Source organism: Microcebus murinus, chromosome 2 (genome assembly GCF_040939455.1).
Source record: "Microcebus murinus isolate Inina chromosome 2, M.murinus_Inina_mat1.0, whole genome shotgun sequence".
NCBI lineage: Eukaryota > Metazoa > Chordata > Mammalia > Primates > Cheirogaleidae > Microcebus > Microcebus murinus.
The window spans coordinates 107,184,985-107,204,070 of NC_134105.1; the positions used below are offsets into that span (position 1 = coordinate 107,184,985).

The 19,086-nt window shown below is 41.2% G+C and overlaps 1 protein-coding gene and 1 pseudogene across 6 annotated transcripts in view; both read right to left on the reverse strand.

Moving 5' to 3' along the window:
- The window catches only part of AIM2 (absent in melanoma 2), a 41,558-nt gene extending 24,161 nt beyond the window's left edge, over positions 1-17,397 (reverse strand). For 2 of the 6 annotated variants that reach the window (XM_076000271.1, XM_076000268.1), the window contains exon 1: positions 17,288-17,397. The gene's annotated coding sequence lies outside the window, so the exon portion shown is untranslated. Of the gene's footprint in view, positions 1-9,994; positions 10,090-17,287 lie in introns of those variants that run through there. The other 4 variants (XM_076000269.1, XM_076000270.1, XM_012752369.3 and 1 more) reach the window with 4 other exon arrangements.
- LOC142869586 (cell cycle checkpoint protein RAD1 pseudogene) lies at positions 395-10,058 on the reverse strand (annotated as a pseudogene).
- Positions 17,398-19,086: the final 1,689 nt, after the last annotated feature.

The following is a 19,086-nucleotide window of genomic DNA, read 5'->3' on the forward strand; positions in this document are numbered from 1 at the left end:
AGTCTGTCTCAAAAAAAATAAATAAATAAAATAAAATAAAAATAAATCATGTAAAGAATTGTTCAGACTGGGCTGGGCACGGTGGCTCACCGCCTGTAATCCTAGCACTCTGGGAGGCCAAGGAGGGCGGATTGCTCGAGGTCAGGAGTTCAAAACCAGCCTGAGCAAGAGTGAGACGCCGTCTCTACTAAAAATAGAAAGAAATTAATTGGCCAACTAAAAATATATAGAAAAAATTAGCCGGGCATGGTGGCTCATGCCTGTAGTCCCAGCCACTCGGGAGGCTGAGGCAGCAGGATCGCTTGAGCCTAGGATTTGAGGTTGCTGTGAGCTAGGCTGACGCCACGGCACTCACTCTAGCCTGGGCAACAAAGTGAGACTCTGTCTCAAAAAAAAAAAAAAAAAAAAAGAATAGTTCAGACTTGTTTGGTGATGCCTCAGTTTCAGAACATTTGCAAAGAAATCTTATAAAAGCAATTACCTTGATGCAATTAAATGCTATTTTTAAAAAGTAGTATTCTTCAAAACAGTGGTTCCCAAACTTTAGCAAACATTAGAATTTTCTGGGGGAAGTTTATGAAAATACAGACTGCTGGCCTCATCCCCAGAATTTCTGACAAGTTCCCAGGTGATTCTGATGCTTTTGGATGGGACACAACACTTTCATAACTGCCCCCTTAAGATCTAGTCTCTGGAATTTAAGCCATGCCCATATGCCTCTGCTTTTTCTAATAGTAAATAAATGAAAGAATATTTCCGAATATGGCTTCATCAAACTTTAAATCTTTAGTCTCTTGAAATGTTTTACTTAAATAAAATAGAAGACAAAATGTATTCACCTTGGCTCACAGTGATTCCCATGACAAAACCACAGGACAGTCCACTGCTAGATAATTTATGACTACATGAAAATATTTATTCACAAAATACATAGCAACTATTAGAGCACAGGGACCTTGCTCCCTATCTTCTCCATGCTTGTTCTCAATAGAAAATCCAGTAAGAGATTATGAAGAGTTCTGTACTCAAAACGAGAATCTAACCTCTCATGAATGTACACATAAATATCACGGTGAATTGTCACACTCAAAACTCAGATTTAGGAACTTCTTCATCATGGCAGCAGCAATATTCCACAAAATTTATTTGTCTATCTTCATTTCCAGTCAAAATTTGTAATAAGAGGAATCCTCAGTTATCTGTCTGAATAGATACCCTACAAGATAGGAATAATGCCTTCATAAAGGGTTTCAGTACAGAAATATTGTATCTGTTGACTTGAGTCTGATTACAACGAAACGCTTCCAGCAAATCAGAATCTTTGAAATAGTCAAGGTGGGAGCCTCCTGCATTTCCAAATTAGGCTTGTCAGGAGACATGATAACTGCATAGGACCTCACTTGTCATATTCAATTTGGAGGATGCTTCCTGAAGCCCCTCTGACTGCAGAATAATTTTATTAATAACATTGACGCTGCAGAAATCAAAATCCAGAGTCCCCTCGGGCTCTTGAGTATTGATTTTTGCAGACTGACACCACTTCTCCTTCCAGAAATAGCATCCAAGGGTAACCATAACCAAGGGTAACCATAACCTTGGCAACACACCCAAAAGTGCAGTTAAAGTCCCTGGCATAGGACTTGATCCAAAAATAGATAAACAGTTACAGAGAACAATTAAATTAATTTGAAAAGTAACTGACTCTTCCTGAGCTGTAAACTCTTACAATAATCTAGCCTTTGCTGTGAGGTCCGGAAGCTTAAGAGCCCTTTCCAGTCAATTCTCTGGGGAAGTTAGCAGTGGCGCCCAGGAAATTGGGGAGGAAGTGCAGTAGCTCTCACCACTATTACACTTTCTTGTTTTCAATTTTATTAATTTCTGCTCTAATTTTTATTATTTCTTTTCTTCTGCTGACTTTGGATTTAATTTGCTCTTCTCTTTCTAGTTTTCATGCACAGAAGCCTAGATGATTGATTTTTAGATCTTTCTTCTTTCCCAGGCACATCCTTTTTAAGTCACAAAACAAGGAGAAAGAAGATCCTACAAGCTCTCTGAGAAAGAACAGATCACATACAAGGATTAGGAGTAAGGATAGTGCTGGCATTCTTGACACCAGCACTGGAAACTAGAAGAGAGTGGAGCAACTCCTTCAACATTTGAAGGAAAATAGTCTTCAGCCTCGTGTTCTCTACCAGCTGATAACTCATTACCTGTAAACGTAAAGAAGGAACAAAACTATTCAGCAGTCTCCATGTCCTAGTCAATTTGGGCTTCTATAACAAAAATACCTGGCCAGGCGCTAGCACTCTGGGAGGCCGAGGCGGGAGGATTGCTCGAGGTCAGGAGTTTGAAACCAGCCTGAGCAAGAGCAAGACCCCGTCTCCACTATAAATAGAAAGAAATTAATTGGACAACTAATATATAGAGAAAAACCTAGCCGGGCATGGTGGCACATGCCTGTAGTCCCAGCCACTCGGGAGGCTGAGTCAGAAGAATTGCTTGAGCCCAGGAGTTTGAGATTGCTGTGAGCTAGGCTAACACCACGGCACTCACTCTAGTCAGGGCAACAAAGCGAGATTCTGTCCCAAAAAAAAAATAACCATAGAATGGGTGCCTTATACACAACAATTTATAAAAAAATTATGTCTCACAGTTCTGGAGGTGAGGAAGTCCCAGATCAAGGTGCCAGCAGATTCAGTGTGTGGTGAGGGCTTGCTTCTTGGCACACAGATGGCTGTCTTTTGCTGTGTCCTCACATGGCAGAAATTCTCTGGGGACCATTTTATAAGGGTACTAACTTCATTCATGAGGGCTATGCCCTTATGATCTAATTACCTTCCAAATGCCTCACTTCCTAATATCATCACATCGGGGGTTAGGATTTCAACGTATGAATTTTGGGGAGACAAAAACATTCAGTTCACAACACCCCAGGATGACCCCAGGATGACAGTGATGAGAAGACCTTGAACCTTGACTTGTATAGGGCCAAGAGTACAACTTGTTCAAATTGAAGCAGGAGGACAGAAAACTGAAGAAAGAATAGTTACAAAGGAAAAAGTGTGTGGAGTAGGGGTATGTGTGTGTGAGTATGTGTGTGTGTGTGCGTCTGTTGCAGGTGGCAGGTGGTTACTGAGAAATTATCTGAATTTATTTTTAAGGAAATCTTACTATTTTGGCAGTTTTAAAAGTATTAATGATAAGCACAGAAAAATTGAACCAACTAGTAATATTGAAGAAGTGTCACTGACTTCAGAAAAAAATGTTAAGGATGACTAAGGAAAGAAGGAAATGTAAACATACCACATGGCTGAATTGTGAGTTTTATTTACATAGTCATAGTAATGCAGAAAACAGCAAATAGTGAGTGCCCTAGAAATTGTGAAATGATTGTGCTGGGGAAATGGGAAGAGGAAATCACACGTATTTGTGAAATGCGGGGCTGTCACAATGTAAGAAAACCAAATCTTCATCTTCTATGACAGAAAATCAATAGATAAGGGACTGGCTAAAACTGAAAAACTGTAACATAACATATTATTAGAAAAAGCTAAAATTGCCTCTGGTGAGTGGGATTTGGGAGTAGGGCAGCATGGGCAGGGAACTATTCTTTATCACCATCCTTGTAATACTGTTTGAATTTTAATCTATATTAATATATTAATTTGATGAAACAATATTAAGTTTCTTTTTCTTTTCTTTTTGGGGGGGACAGAGTCTCACTCTGTCACCTGGGCTACAGTGCCGTGACATCAGCCTAGCTCACAGCAACCTCAAACTCCTGAGCTCAAGAGACTCTCCTGCCTCAGCCTCCTGAGTAGCTGAGATTTACAGGTGCATGCGCCACCATGCCCGCCTAATTTTTCTATTTTTAGTAGAGCTAAAGAGTAAAGTAGAGCTCTTGCTCAGGCTTGTTTCGAACTCCTAAGCTCAAGCAATCCTCCCGCCTCGTACTAGCTGTTCACTAAAGTACCTTCCTACCCTGTCATCCTGAGGATCTGTATTCTGTACCATTAATCCAAATATGAAATGCAATAAAATATAATAATATTCCAGAAGAAAAACTAATTACTTCCAGCTAAGTGAATTTGAGAAGGATCCATCGGGGGGAAAAAAGACACTGGGACTTGGTCCTGCTAGAAAGAATCAGAGTTTTAGTAAGTGAGAATACAAAAAGTGGAATCCTAGGCCACTGGAATGGAATAGTCAACACTTATGGATCATCTATATATAGTCAATACTCGATCCATTCTCGAGAGTCCCTGATGGCCGATGGCACAGGGAGCTAAGCTTTCTCAGTTAGCCACTAAGCACTAGGTCTTTTCCACAGGTCACCTCATGCGAGCCCACAGCACCTCTATATTGGTACATATGTTAACTATCCCCCACAAACCAGAACTGGCATTTAGAAAGGGCAAGTCACTTGGGTCAGAGATATCCTGATAAAAAGTGGTAGAGTCAGAATTTAAACCCAATTATTTTCTGCTGAAGTGCCCATTTTCTTTCCACGACCCTGCCTTGCCTTTTTTGGAATATTTGGACATAATTCATATACTGGATATACACAAACCATTTTATAGGAGCACAAACAGATCAAACAAACAAATAAACCCTGGAGAAGCAGGGCCTGCCCTCACCCAACCCCACCCACCTGTGGCTCTCACCCACCACCTCCTTCCCTGCTCCTCACACAGCTAGGAACACAGTGACACCTTCCACCAGACGAAGCAACAGTCTTGAATTCCTCTGGATTCTTCCTGCAAACGACAGAATCTACTCTGGCTAGTTTAAGGAGAAATGGGCTTTGTTAAAAAATATTAATCCCTCAGAGATCATTGGAAAGGCTGAAGGAACAAAGTCAGGTCTGAACTCACAGAAGAAAAAACGCCACCGTGTTTTTTGTGTCTCCTCCCCTCCACCCTCATACACACACCCCAAACTACGCAGCAACACTGCTCTGAATGAGGAAGCTCACTGCTTCTGCCACCAAACACAGGGTTGCATGACCTGACTACGTTGCAACTGCTCAATCTACAGCACTCATGCCACACCTGAATCAGAAAAGCTACTTTGCGATTGCTGCTCTTGCCTAAACCCAGACACCTCTGAAGTCAGCTGTGTCAGCAAGACAGAGACTCCACGTAGAGCCAAGTTCTCGAGTTAAATCATGCCTCACTCGGAAGCATCTGGCAGGGCGAGCCTAGATCACCTGTGTCCCTCTGGGCTATTCAGAGAAGATGAGAATTTGACTTCTGCTTTCTGCGCTGGGGAGGTGGGAATTGCTACATGTGAATTACTTAAAAGACGCTAGGAAGCCAGGAATGTGACATGTGTCCACAAAAACCCACCGAAGAGAGAAAAGATTCAAGAATTACTCCCAGATTTGTGGCTTAGAAAAGCAGGTGAGCGATGGTGTCATTACCGAGACAAGGAGCACCAGAGGAGGAGGGGGTCAGGGTAGGTGAGGGGAGCGTACGTTTCGTGCAGAGTTTGAGGTGCCCATGAGATATGCAAATGGAGATGTTTAATTGAATATATGAGCCTGGAGCTTGGAGGAAAGGTCAGAACTCCAGACAATAGTGCGGACGGCATCAGAATGCAGATGGCAATCGATGGTGCAGAGCAGAGAGAGACTGTCAGGCGGGGACATATTGAGTGAGAAGAGGCCAGGCCTGGGAGCCAAGCAGAGCTCAGACAGCAAGTGGTGGGGCAGAAGGGGAAGAGTCAGCAAGGGGGACTTACAAAGAAAGATCAGAGCTACAGGGGAAAGAAGCCAGGGCTGGTGGGGTCCTGAAGGCAGGGCCAAGGGGGTTTCGAGGAAGATGGGGCTCAGGAATGCAGTGTGCACTTGAACCCTGCAAGAGGGTAAGTCTTAAATGTTCTTGTCACACACACACACAAAAACGTTGTGAGCTGATGGGTAAGTTACTTAGCTTGATATGGTGATCATTTCACAAAGTATAAAAAAATATCAAAACATCGCATTTTACACCATAAATACATACATTTTTTTGTCGATTATTCCTCAATAGAGCTGAAGGGTAGGGGGACGGGGGAAGAACAGGGTTCAAAGCCAGCCAATCCTGTTTCAGATCTAGGAAACATCCAACGGATAATTATTTTTTTTTTTTTTTCGGATAATTATTTGTTAGTTCCAGACTCTGCCCATCATTCTGTGATTTTCAATCTGGTTTGCTCTGCTTATCTGAGGTCTCAATGTCCTGAAACAGAGAGCAGGTAAAAAGGCAACAAAGGGCGAGGCAAAAATAACAGCCTGAGGGGCAGATCCTAAAGCTGTTCCAGCTTCTGAACCTCACACCTTTGCCTGCATGGTCCGAGTTTCTCCTTTCCCCCCTGGTGAACGTGAGGGCTTTGTTTGTGGCTCGTGTGGCCGTCTCTCTGTCCTCCTGTTGGCCGTCTCATCAGACAGTGCTAGGGTCGGGCCTTGCCCACCTCCCCTGCCACGTACACTGAGCTCCAGGCTACCCTGAACAAGCCTTGTTCTCCGTTTCATCCTCTACCCTCATTTGGTTAATTCCTATGCACCTCCAGGTCGCTCTTCAGATATCCCTTCCTCCAAAACTCTTTTCGAATCCCCGCAGCCCATGTCTGGGTTTCGCACTCCTAATGTTTATTCCCATCAACCCAGGACTTCCCATCACAGCAGCAGAGAGCACAGAAGTGCAGGGGCGCTGGCACCAGGCACTGCAGGTGAAAATCCTGCTCCACCACTTCTGCGACCTTGGGCAAGTCTCTTCACCTATTGTGGGCTGATAGTGTCCAGTCCCTGGAGGTGTTGTGAAAACTAAGCGATTATGCATTTAAAACCACTCCACAAACTAACTGGAAAGATAGAAAGCACTCAGCAAACACTGTCCATTATTATTAATATGACCATCCATATGTTGTTTTATGAGGCCTAATGTCTTGTCTGCCCTTTTCACTGAAATATGTAAACTCCTTTAGAGGCAGAAATGACATCTATTTGTTTAAAGACAAAAGAAAAAAAAAAAAAAAACGCCACAGGGACTGGAATACGGTTAGGCCTCAATGGGCATTTGTTAAATGTGTGATTCTCATGTGCTGCACGTATAAAATAATTCCAAACCCAAATCACCAAGACCCACCTCCAACACGCCAGCCTAAAGCTCAAGGTTATGTATTTGAAACTTCATGCTAAACATTTCTATCTAGAAGTATAACGTAAAACTCAAACTCAACATTTCCTAAATTGTCATAAGAGTCTGAGGACCTTCTCATCCTGACTTCTCTGCTACTATTAATAGAACCACAACTCTCCCACTGGCCTAAGCTCCAAACCCTTAGTCTTCAATTATCTCCTCTTCCTAGAGCCCTGCATCCACTCTGTGTCATTCATATTGACAATATTAGTGACAAGGCTGAGTCAAGGGTGATGGCAGGGAGGAATGGCAGTCAGGTGAGGTTGTGATAGAAAATAAAAATGGTCACCGTGCCTGAGACTAACACGACCTTTACATATCAAAGGGAAGCTTCGCTGAAAGAATCACCCTTGTGCCCAACTGCAGAAATATCATACTTAAAGACCAGAGCAGGAGGATCCAAAGGGTAATCTTGGTACTTATATTAATCATTTATTAATGAATTTTTAATGATAATAACTTATCATGCTATTTGGGTGATATGAAAAGCAACTCCAGGCTTTTCCTTCATTCTGGCAAGTCTATTTTTGACTTTAATAATGATAAGTAGCACAGGTGTGTAGATTTCTGCAGTGCCAAAGTGGTCCATCCTTTCATTTCTAAGGTCTTCTGCACAATTAGCAAATGTCTAGTCTACTCTTGCTTCTTTCCTATTTCTCATTTACCGAAGTAGATGAGGGGAAATCACACAATGATAGAAAGAACTAATGCAACTGGTGTTAAGCCAGGGCCCTGATTAGGATACCAGGTAGGCAGAAAGAGGAAGATACACTTTGATGTTATCGGGCTTGGCTGAGGTCCAGGGGTGACTGAACAGGCTCTGGCAAAAGGAGTGATGTGGGTGTATGTCAGAAATGACAGTTGTGTCTCTGACTCCTGGCTCCTACACCTTCCTGAACACGTAGCCAGGATGTTTTCTCGATAAAGGAACAGCCAGGCGAGATGGCTCATACCTATAATCCTGGCACTCTGGGGGTGGGGCGGGGGGGGGCAGTGAGGCACGAGGATCACTTGAACTCAGGAGTTTGAGGCCGCAGTGAGCTATGATTACACCACTGCACTCCAGCCTGGCCAACAGAGTGAGACTTTATCTCCTTTCCTCTCCTCTCCTCTCCTTTCCTTTCTAGCATGTCCTTGGGAAATCTTGGTATTTGTATCCCAAGCTAAGAACAGCTGTTCTTACAAGTCTTCATTCTCACATGGGAAGGGAAAGGAATGGGAAGGGTTGGGGGAAGGGGAAAAGGAAAGGGAATGAAAAGGGGCAGGGGAACACCTTAGAACCATGAGATGAAGACGTGCCAGGCACAAGGAGCCACAGGAGTCAGTTCAGCTTCATGTTTGTGGGTTCATAATTGTCAAGGGTGTGACCTCCAGTTTCAGCCTGGTTTTCCCAATGAAAATACCTCTATGGAGGCAAATGATGTTCCCCTAAAGCCTCAACTTTGATGAAACTATGGTGTCTAAAAAGCAACTGTACCTTTTTTCTCACATATTGATAGCTTCTATGGTTTTAATAATTGTCCCCTCCAAAACTCATGCTGAAACTTAATACCCAATATGGCAGTATTGAGAAGTGGGGCCTTCAAGAGGTGATTGGGTCATTAGGCGTCTGTCCTCATGAATGGATCAATCTATTCATAGATTCATGGATTAGTGGGTTACTGGATTAACAGGTTATTGCAGGAGTGGGACTTGTAGCTTTATAAGAAGAGAAAGAGAGACCTGATCGGGCACATGAAGCCCTGTGCCATGTGGCACTCTGTGCAGCCCTGGGACCCTGCAGAGTCCCCACCAGCAAGACAGCCCTCACCAGATGTGTCCTCTTAGGCTTCCCAGTCTCTAGAACTGTAGGGAATTTTGTTTCTTTATAAATTACCCAGTTTTGGGTATTCTGCTATAAGCAACAGAAAATGCATTAAGACAATGGCTAAGAGCAGCTCTTTTTACACATCTTCATTCTCACACTTTAACTTAGTTTATCACCAAGCCCATTACACCTCTCTTCCCTTCTTCATCTTTAATTCAAAGAAAATAGAATCGTTCTTAAGAAAACTTGGTTAAGGACTGTCATTTGTATGAGATGGAAATGTGTTTTTGGCCTGGGAGACCTTTTCTACCCTGGGCAACTAGCTACCTCTGAGCCAAGGATTATTTCCATTTTATATTCCTAAAAACCTTGCAAAGTAAGTATTATTAATATCCCCATTTTATAGATGAGGAAATAGAGGCTTAAAGGTGCTATGTGAATGGTCTGAGATCGCATAGTTGAAGAATGTTAGAAAAAGGATTTGAACTTTATCTGGTGAAGCTAGAGCACACCCTGTGAAACATGGTACGACACTGCCTCCTGGTGGGAGCATGAAGAAGTTCAACCCCACAGCCAACAGGATAAAAACCACTGTAGATCAGGAAATAGAAGCACAGGAGGTAGATACAGAGCACGTGACTTCCTTATAGAGAGGTCCCTGTGTTGGAGCAAATAATTATAACCTAGCAATTCCAGTTCTTGACATTTACTGTAGGTAATAAAGAAATGAACTCAGATTTAAATAAATGACTATTCATCCTGACACAATTTTAACAGTAAAATACAAAAACTATTATCTGAACATGCAAAACTAAGAGAATAATCAACAAAATGACTCAGGAAATGGTTCACCAGGTTGCATACTTTGAAAATAGTTGATGGTGTAATATGTACAATATGACCCAAATTTCACGAATATATATGCAGGAGGAGTTTTTGACAGCAGATAACAATTTTAGACTTAAATAGACATAAGTTAAACCCAAAAAACATACTCCACACTTACATGGATCAAAGACCGGCCCCTGTTCGCTGCCCAGCCCCGCGTTATCAGAGAGAAGCAGGCTAAAGTTCTTATCTTCTGGGAAATGGATAGAACATGGTGAAAGGGGGATGTTGAGCAAACACAGCCTCGTGTCAGGAAGCTGAAAAGGGGAAGGAGAAGGTGCATCTTTATGTCCTCAGAACTCTCTAGGCCCAACCACAACCTTAGGGATAGAAACAATTGTTGTGCCCATGTTCAGAAAGAGAAATCAAGGTGCAGAAAGGATAAGTTATTTGCCTGAAGTTACAAAGATACAAGTAGAGGAGTCAGGATTTGATCCCAGGTCACTTGTTTCCAGAGCCTGATACCTAACCACACTCCCCTGAGATAATGTCTGGTTATGATGACTGCTATGGGGGACAAAAATAGGATGACAAGAAGAAAGTGCTTCTTTCTTTGCTGAAAAGTCAGGACTCAGTTGAGTTTGGGAGTCTTAAATATAAATTAATAGCAACAAAAGCTTCATGGTTGTCTGATTTTTTTTTTCCCACCAGTGTTCAGTAACCCTGGAGAAGGTTCAAAAAAGGCAGACAGTTGGGGTCTTGCAACAGAAGGATGCTCAAACCATAGAATTAACGATATGGGGAAGGGTTATTAAAGTTATGGATCATGGAATCCAAGTTTAACAGGAAAAGGCAGTGAATCCCTGTGGGGTTAATACAGGCTGAGGAAATAGGTCAAACCTTGTATTCTGGATAGGGCAGGAATAGACAAAGGGCAGACAAAGTGATGACAGGATTGGAGAAATAGAGAGTTGTGTAAGATATAGTAAGAAAGTCAAATGTGAAAATGTTATGGTTCAGAAAAAGTTCCTGGGAGTGACCATAGGACTGGGCTGGCAAATGGACTAGAGGTGACAGGCAGTGCAGAGGGAAACACCCAGATGGGAGACTCTGACTCACTCCTACAATGTACAACTCAGAACACATTCCAGAAGGTTCTCAGAGATCTGCTTTATTATTTTTTTCCTCCCAAAGAACACTAGACCTTTCACACCACTCTGTGCCTTTTCCGTGAACAACTTTTCTTTTTTCAAGTGACCTGTTTGAACTGGGAGCAAGAGCACAACCACATCTGCCTGGGGAGCTGGTGTCTGCTCAGGTTAGCAACCAAGTACCCAGATATCCTGGCCGTAATGTGCTACATGGATTCTCCTTGGCAGAGGACTCCCTACAGCTCTGGGATCCTCCCACATTCCAACATAAGCCAGAGGATCACTTAATCCTGGCCGTCAGGCCTGCCATGTCTCTAGAAACAAGATCAGGCAGAGATAAGGGAGAGTGATTTAAGGAGCAACTAGGAAATCCCCTGGCCACAAATAATACTCCCACCAGTATTTACATTTGCACATTGGCCTTAATAACTGCCTTCTTTGGGCTTAAAAAAAATGAGAGAAAATTGTCGTTATTACTCCCAGCCTTACCCTCTCGTTTTAGTTTCCACCATGGGAATCACTTGTGCTTTGGCCAGGGCTCCATGGTCTGCAATCAAGTTAGGAACCCAGAAGGCACGTCCACAATAGGTAAGAAGTGAACTGGTAGACAAAACCTGGCAAAAGTCATCCCACCTTCTCCTATAAAACATTCTCTCCTCTGTGACACCATTGTTTCTCTCCACTGAAATTTTTTTTTTAAATCCATCAGCTCTTGTATAAAACCATTTTTTTTCTTGAAATAAAGAACAATGCTTTTTTTTAAACCTTCATTTTCCTGATACTCATTGTAATGCTTAATACATCAAATACCTTTAATGAATATTTGAGGGAGGAAAGCAGAAAAGGCAGGACAGACGGAAAGAGGGAGGAAAAAGGAATGAGTACATGAAATCAGGAAGGAGAGAGACCATGAGTCAGGGAGAGAAAACTTGAAAGTCTAGATATTCCTATTACAAAAGGTGGAGGCAGGAATAAGTGGAGAAATGACTAGGAAACTCATTCTAAACCTAAGCTCCTATCTGTCTGTGGGGCCTAGAAAGGCTAGAATGTTCCTCTACAACAATGCATCTGGATGCATATATTCTCTGTCATACTTTTTACCTATAGAGGAAAACATGGCTTAGTGGAGAGAGGACTGAAGTCAAAGACCGGGTTCCTGGCTCTATGAATAGGTGGCCCTGTGACCCTCAATGTGCTACCTAAAATGCCTTTTTTTTTTTTTTTTTTTGAGACAGAGTCTCGCTTTGTTGCCTGGGCTAGAGTGAGTGGCATGGCATCAGCCTAGCTCACAGCAACCTCAAACTCCTGGAGGCTCAAGTGATCCTGCTGCCTCAGCCTCCCGAGTAGCTGGGACTACAGGCATGCACCACCATGCTCAGCTGATTTTTTCTATATATATATATATATTAGTTGGCCAATTAATTCTTTCTATTTATAGTAGAGACGGGATCTCGCTCTTGCTCAGGCTGGTTTCAAACTCCTGACCTCGAGCAATCTGCCCGCCTCGGCCTCCTAGAGTGCTAGGATTACAGGCGTGAGCCACCATGTCCGGCCCCCTAAAATGCTTTGAGTCTCAGTGCCCTCATGGGAACGGCAGGTTAATCCTATCTGTTCTGTGTCCTTTGGGGGAAGCTCAAGCGAGATACTAACACCTGAAGTGGAAAATCTTTTTTAAAATCTGAAGGGCACTGCACATGGATGAGATTACTGCCATTGGATCCTCCTCCACTCAGCTTCCAGATCTACCTTCCCCCAGGCTGGAGTGTATTCAGCTGTCCTGGGCTGTCTCATCTACGTGCTGAATAAGGAGTATGCCCTAATTTCATCATAGATAAGTCGGATGACACCACTTAGAGTTTCTACAATTCCCATGTTTCTTTTCCTGCTCTACTACGCTGGTATGGGTTCACAAAAACCATTAGCTTAGCTTTCATCTCAAGGAGACGGTCGGTCACAGCAGCAACACCTGTGCTAGGTGAACCTGGAGAAAGAGCCATCTCCTCTCCCCACCTTACCGAGGGCAGAATTGGAGCAAGGAAGATGGAGAAAGGTTTTCGTAGTCCTCAAGCCATGACTTTTGGTTCCGGGCCTGGCATATATGAGTAAGGTGCCGGAAAGAATCATTGTCTCTATTTTGAAGTTAGTGTTTACCACTCACCAGAGTGCAAGAGAAGATAAACTCACTCCCGAATTGTTCTCTTTACGGTTATCTTACGTCTCTCTCCTTTCTTCTTGCTTTCCCTTCAATAGCCTACCCTAAGCACACATCCAAAGCAATAAGAGAAATTCAGAGGTAGTTTTCTTCTTTCTGTTTCTGGCAAATCATTTACCTCCCCCAAATTTGCCCACACCACCAAAAGGAGGATATGAGGGAATTTCAAGAATAATTGCAGAAGCTAAATATTTTGGAACCTCATTAAGCAATGGGGTTTGGCGTAAATCTGTCTAGCTATTATTTTCCCTTAGGATTGGTGATACACAGCCCTAACTCATCCTGAATTCTCTTATCTAGCAAGTAGAGCTAACAGGGAAAACCTACATGTTCTTTTTGTTTTGTAAGATTTTTCACCTTTCCCCAAGTATGTGGGGGGTCTGTGTAAACTGGGGCAGCATTGTTCCTCCTCCTCCTCCTCTATGATGGATTAAGGGTACATTAAAGTACAGAAATGCCATCAGAACACATTAGTAAAGAAATTGAAATTAATTAAATTATTGCTACCATTATATACTTATTAAATCAGCAAACTATGTGGTTTTTAAGTGCTAGGGACTCTGATAACTTTCAGGACATCCTAGAAGGCAATTTTTAATACACATTTAAGAGTCATAAAAAGTAGTTACAACTTTGACTTAACAATTACAGTCAAGTAATGTAGTTTATGAAATAGTTCAAGAGAAGATGTCCATACTAGAGTTATGTATAATGGAAACCCAAAAATGTTCACTTCAGAATTACTTATAACAACAAAAGAAAAATATTAAAATGAAACAATCCTAATGTAATAAATATTGATGACAGTGCACCAGACTCTGCACCAGGCAATGGAAATACAGTTCAAAAAAGGCAAACCAACACCATGCTTGAATGGAACTTGTATGCTAGAGGGAAAAACAAAAATATGTGTCAGGTGGTGATAAGGCCAATGAAAAAATGAATGAAGTAAAATAAATTAATCGAGCTTATAAATGATGGAGCCAGAAATTGAATTCAGGACATTTGAGCTGGTGCTTTTCTCAAAGCTTTACCCATTTGCCTCAAAAAGACCTCCTCCAAAGACTCAGGAAATTCACTTAGGAAGCATCTCTAAATGGAGAGAAAAGGAATGGAACTGTATTGTAGAAACTGTAAAGAAGAGGGTGCTTCAGGACTGTAAGGTGCTTGAACTCCCAGGAAAGCAAGTGACTTTGTTAAGCCATGAGAGATAGCTATCAGTGGCCAGCTTGTAGAATAGAGGCTAAAGCAAAGCTTGGGGTCTTCCCTTCAATCTCTTGACCTCTGGGAAGGTGGCTAAGACCAAGATCACGGTCCTACTTCCACATAAAACCTGTCTCAGGAGCCATCCTACAGTGTCTCATTCTGAGAACAAGAATCTGAGCTATCTTTAAACTTTTGGGTGTGCAGACATCTTATCTAGAGTGATATTTTTTAAAAATATATATTCTTTAATATTAGAAACATCATTTATGTGCAAAAGGCCTAAATTCTATGTCCCTTTAGACCCTCTTATGTCTTTGGTATACTAGAGTCTGTGGACCTCAAAGTGCCATTTAAAAGTTATGCAGATTTTCAGTTTAAAAGGTAGCCCAGTTACTAGTTCCTGATGTAGCTGTAAGACAAATATAAAGATTTGCAAAAAAAAAAAAAAATTATACCACCAGTCAACTTATTGCCAGAGTATGATAAGCTGATGGACATGACTCAAAAAAAGCAATCAGTAACCTTAATAAACTCTGCTACCAAAAATCTATTTACCTGAAATCATAAAGTTAGAAAGACATTGTGTCCCTCCTTCATTTTCTGCCCCTCCAGATTAGAGAAATGGAGTCTGCACCAAGCAGATAACTGAGATCAAACCCTTCACTGCACATAATTCATTTTCTAGTGGCTAAAGTATCATCTGTTCACATTTTCCTCTTTTCCACATAGGTCCAGAAATTATAATGTCTAGAATGCATCAGGGAAGAGTTTAGGGTAGGAGATGGGGATGCCAGACCCCATTCCAGCATCCCATTCCATTTCCCATCTAAGGAATTATACATCTTCACTATAACATGCTCTGGTGGGGGTAGAGGCAGGTACAGCTCTAATCATAATAACCCTTAAGGGGGATGGTATTGTTATAATCTAGTATTTTGCATCTACAATAAGCAGTTAGTAGGACCAAGGCTCATCTCAGTTAGATAAAGCCACACTAGTCAAACACCTGCTCACAACCACCACCATAACAAGATCAGGTGGGACTGGGCAGATTCATCTGCTCTTTGATCTTGGATTACGCTGATAATTATTCTAACAGCAAACGGGACAGGCCGTGAAGCCGAGGACAGTCCACACCTCCTTTGGGAGATGCTCGGTATATATAAAGTTCTCCTTTTTCAAGAAGGTTAAAACAAGCTGGCAAGGGAGCCTAATAAAATGCATTACGGAACAAAGCACAAGAGACCTTCTTATATTTTGGAACAAGACAGAGGTGGTGATTGCACAACAGTGTGAATGCACTAAATGCCACAGAATTTCTTATTGTAAAATGGTTAATTTTATGTTATGTAGGTTCCACTTCAATTAGAAAAAGAGAGAGAAAACTTGCTCTGAAATATTTACACAAAAAGCTACGTATGGAAGCAGTTACCTGGAATTTAAGAAAATGACTTGTCCCCACAGAATTCATGACATAGGATTTATGAAACAAGGATCAAGAGAAATATTTATAAAGATTGATCCTAAAAAAAGATTTTTTAAAAGGAGAAATCAAACATAGAAAAAGTAGTATAAAATGAAAATACATAAGATAGTAACATCAAATCCAAATATATCAGTTATCCCAATACATATAAATTAAATTTGTCAGTTAAAAAAGAATATCAGATTGGATTAAAACACACCCCAGTCCTTATGGTATTTACAAAAGACATACCTAATGCATGAAAACATTGAAGGGTTGGAAAGGAAAGAATGGGAAAAGATGCATCATCCACATACTAATCAAACGATAGCTAGTAGAGCAATATTAATATTAATCAAAAAAGACTTTAAGACAAATAGCATCTTTAAGGACAGTTTATATACAATGATTAAATGTTAAAGTCACCAAAGCAATATAACAATTCTAAACATGTATGCACCTCATTAAATAGACTCAGCAGATACAAACAAAAATTGATAGACCTTCAGGAATAAATTGACAAATCCACCATGAGAATGGAAGATGATAACACATTTCTTTCAATAAATTATACTTGAAGCACCTTAGAAACTTAGCAAGAATATAGTAGAGTTGAACAATACAATTAACAACTTTGATCTGATGGAATACTTAGAAATGTCTATTATATACGCAATAGGTCTATAAAAGATTTACCAACAAATTTCAAAAAATAGTTATCATATGAATCTAATGTTTTCCTTAAGCCATGGCTATGGGAAAAGTGAGGTCCCATCTTTAATGAATTAGAATAAAATTTCTGACATTGAATAGACAAAAGGAAATAGAAATTAAAATGTAATAGAAAAAATTTTTAAAGCCATACTTCCTGATTATGGAATTTATGGAGTGAGAGTTTATCTGCCAGAATTTTTTTAACTGCAAGAATACCATATACAGAATACAGTTTGTACTGTGATATTTTCAACCTAATATTACAAGATAGGCAGTTTGTCAAACCATTGTTCCTATCTTTTATTTAGGAACTGCCTCCAGCCACTAAGTTTCCCTGTCTTTCACCTAGAAATCAAAAGAAGTCTTCTAAATGTAAATTTATGTCAATAAGAAACTTCCAGACCAACACACCTTAGAAAATCAGAATTCCTTTTAGACTTAGTCTGGATCAACCCCCTGAACCATTTATTCTAATTCCTGCTGCAGACAAATGCACTTTCTTTTGTTAAGGTCTCAGCTGTGGTGAAATAAAAGATGACTTATTATTCTCTCAGTTAACTGAAGGTCTAAAATCAGACTACCTACAGCTTTTGCTTTTCTGGAATGTAGTCATTACTTGCCCTTCTTTCCACCATAGAAACCCATCACTACTATTTCCTCCTAACTTTCTGATTAGCCGCTGGTTCCCAGAGCATTTTCTAGAAAACTTCCCACAGGCCTTACCTCATGGAATCTCTCTCCACAGCAGACTACGCCTTAAGTCAGAGCTTCAGGTGTGACCATATGTCTTGATAGGGTAGGAACATGTGTCAGATTGAGGTCTTCATTAATTCACGGTGGCACAGGAAAAGAGGCTTTGATAGATAACAAGAAAAAGTACCACTGGCTAGTTTCACTTGGGAACTTAACTAGTTCTTCTTATTTGCCTGGGAGCCTGGAAGTCCTGGAAAAGGGAAGTTAGAATTATTACAGAACCTTCAGGCTCCTCCCATCAAAATTCTTAGCTTTCTGTTTCACTTCTCAGACAAGTCTGAACAGTTTTTCTCCTGTTAACTTGAGATCTCAGCCAAAGATATTTTAGATGTTGGGAAATGATATTTTAGATGTTGAGAAATGAAAAACAAAGAGTTCTTCTTTATTTTGTTTCCCATATTTCGAGGGAGCTCACAACTCAGAAGTAGTGGACAAGGGATAGCATAAAGGAAGTAACTCAACTCAAAACTAAGAAAATATGCCAACCAGATGGTCAATATAAGAGACTATGCTGGGAAGGAGTCCCAGAGAGCCAACAGAGCGGAAACAGGGGGGAAACACATGAGCACCAAGGGTTTCTCATGAAGGAGGGAAACTGAGCCTGGACGAAGGCAGCAGCCGGAGTTAACAGAACCCCTGTGGCCTTGGGTTTGACAGGGAAGAGTCCAACAAAGAGACCAGTCCTGCCTGGAAAAGGCCCAGGCACCTCAGGTCTCCTAAAGTCACATGGCGTTAAGGTATCCTGACACTGTAGTAAGGTCCTCTGGACGCTAGAGGGAGACAATTCAAGCAAGAAGACATACTGACTATTAGTTTGCAGAAAGAGATAAATAAGTACAGAAAACAGAAAATTGGATTTGACTATCAAGTTGCTTTTTGTTTGATTTTAGTGAGATTTTTTTTCTCAGAAATTAATGAGAATAATAAGTGGCCAGATAATGGCAATAGCTAGTATAGACCGTAGTTACCAGAAATTTAGCTGTCAAGGAAAGAAAAGAGGCCAGTATTTCTTGGGAGGCTGGGGAAGTGGAAGTGACAGATGTCTCTGTGTGTGTGTGCATGCACTAGAGAGAGAGAGAGAGAGAGAGAGAGAGAGAGAGAGAGAGAGAGAGAGACTGAAGGCCAAGAGTCAGCAGAAATTACACAAAAAGCAAGGCCAAGAGAAGAGCAGGTCAGCATTCGGAGGCATCAGGAAAGGATGTGCTCTGGAGCAAAGGTGAAATTAACCTTGGAGAAGATAAATGTCTCCTCTTATGGGGCAGAAGAAGTGAGAAGATAGGAAAAATAATAACACATCATGTTCAACCAGTGCATTTTATATATATAGTGTTTTTAAGAAAACTGAGAAGCACCAGGCTATCCAGTAAATACATAGTTCTTCAGGTGGCCCCTAAGTCATATGAAGTATGATTATTGATCTCCCTCCCTAAATCAGTGCATGGCTCTTTGTACACAGAAAAATATGAAGGATGTAGAAGGTCAAGACTAACCATTCAGATTCAGAACCTTAAAATGGCTCAAAAGCAGGAAAAGAAAACACACTCAGGCCATGTTCGCCTTGCTAGACTTCTGGATGAAGATGACATTTTGAGCACACGTTTGAATGCCACACACACCCTCCTCCTTTCCCCACGCAATGTCATGCTTCATTTAGTTGGCAATTTTTTATTACAAAAAAAACCATCAACTTTAAATTTGAAAGAATAAGGTAATGAACACTCATATACCCATCACTTAGACTCAAGAAATGGTAACATTTTGCCCTAATT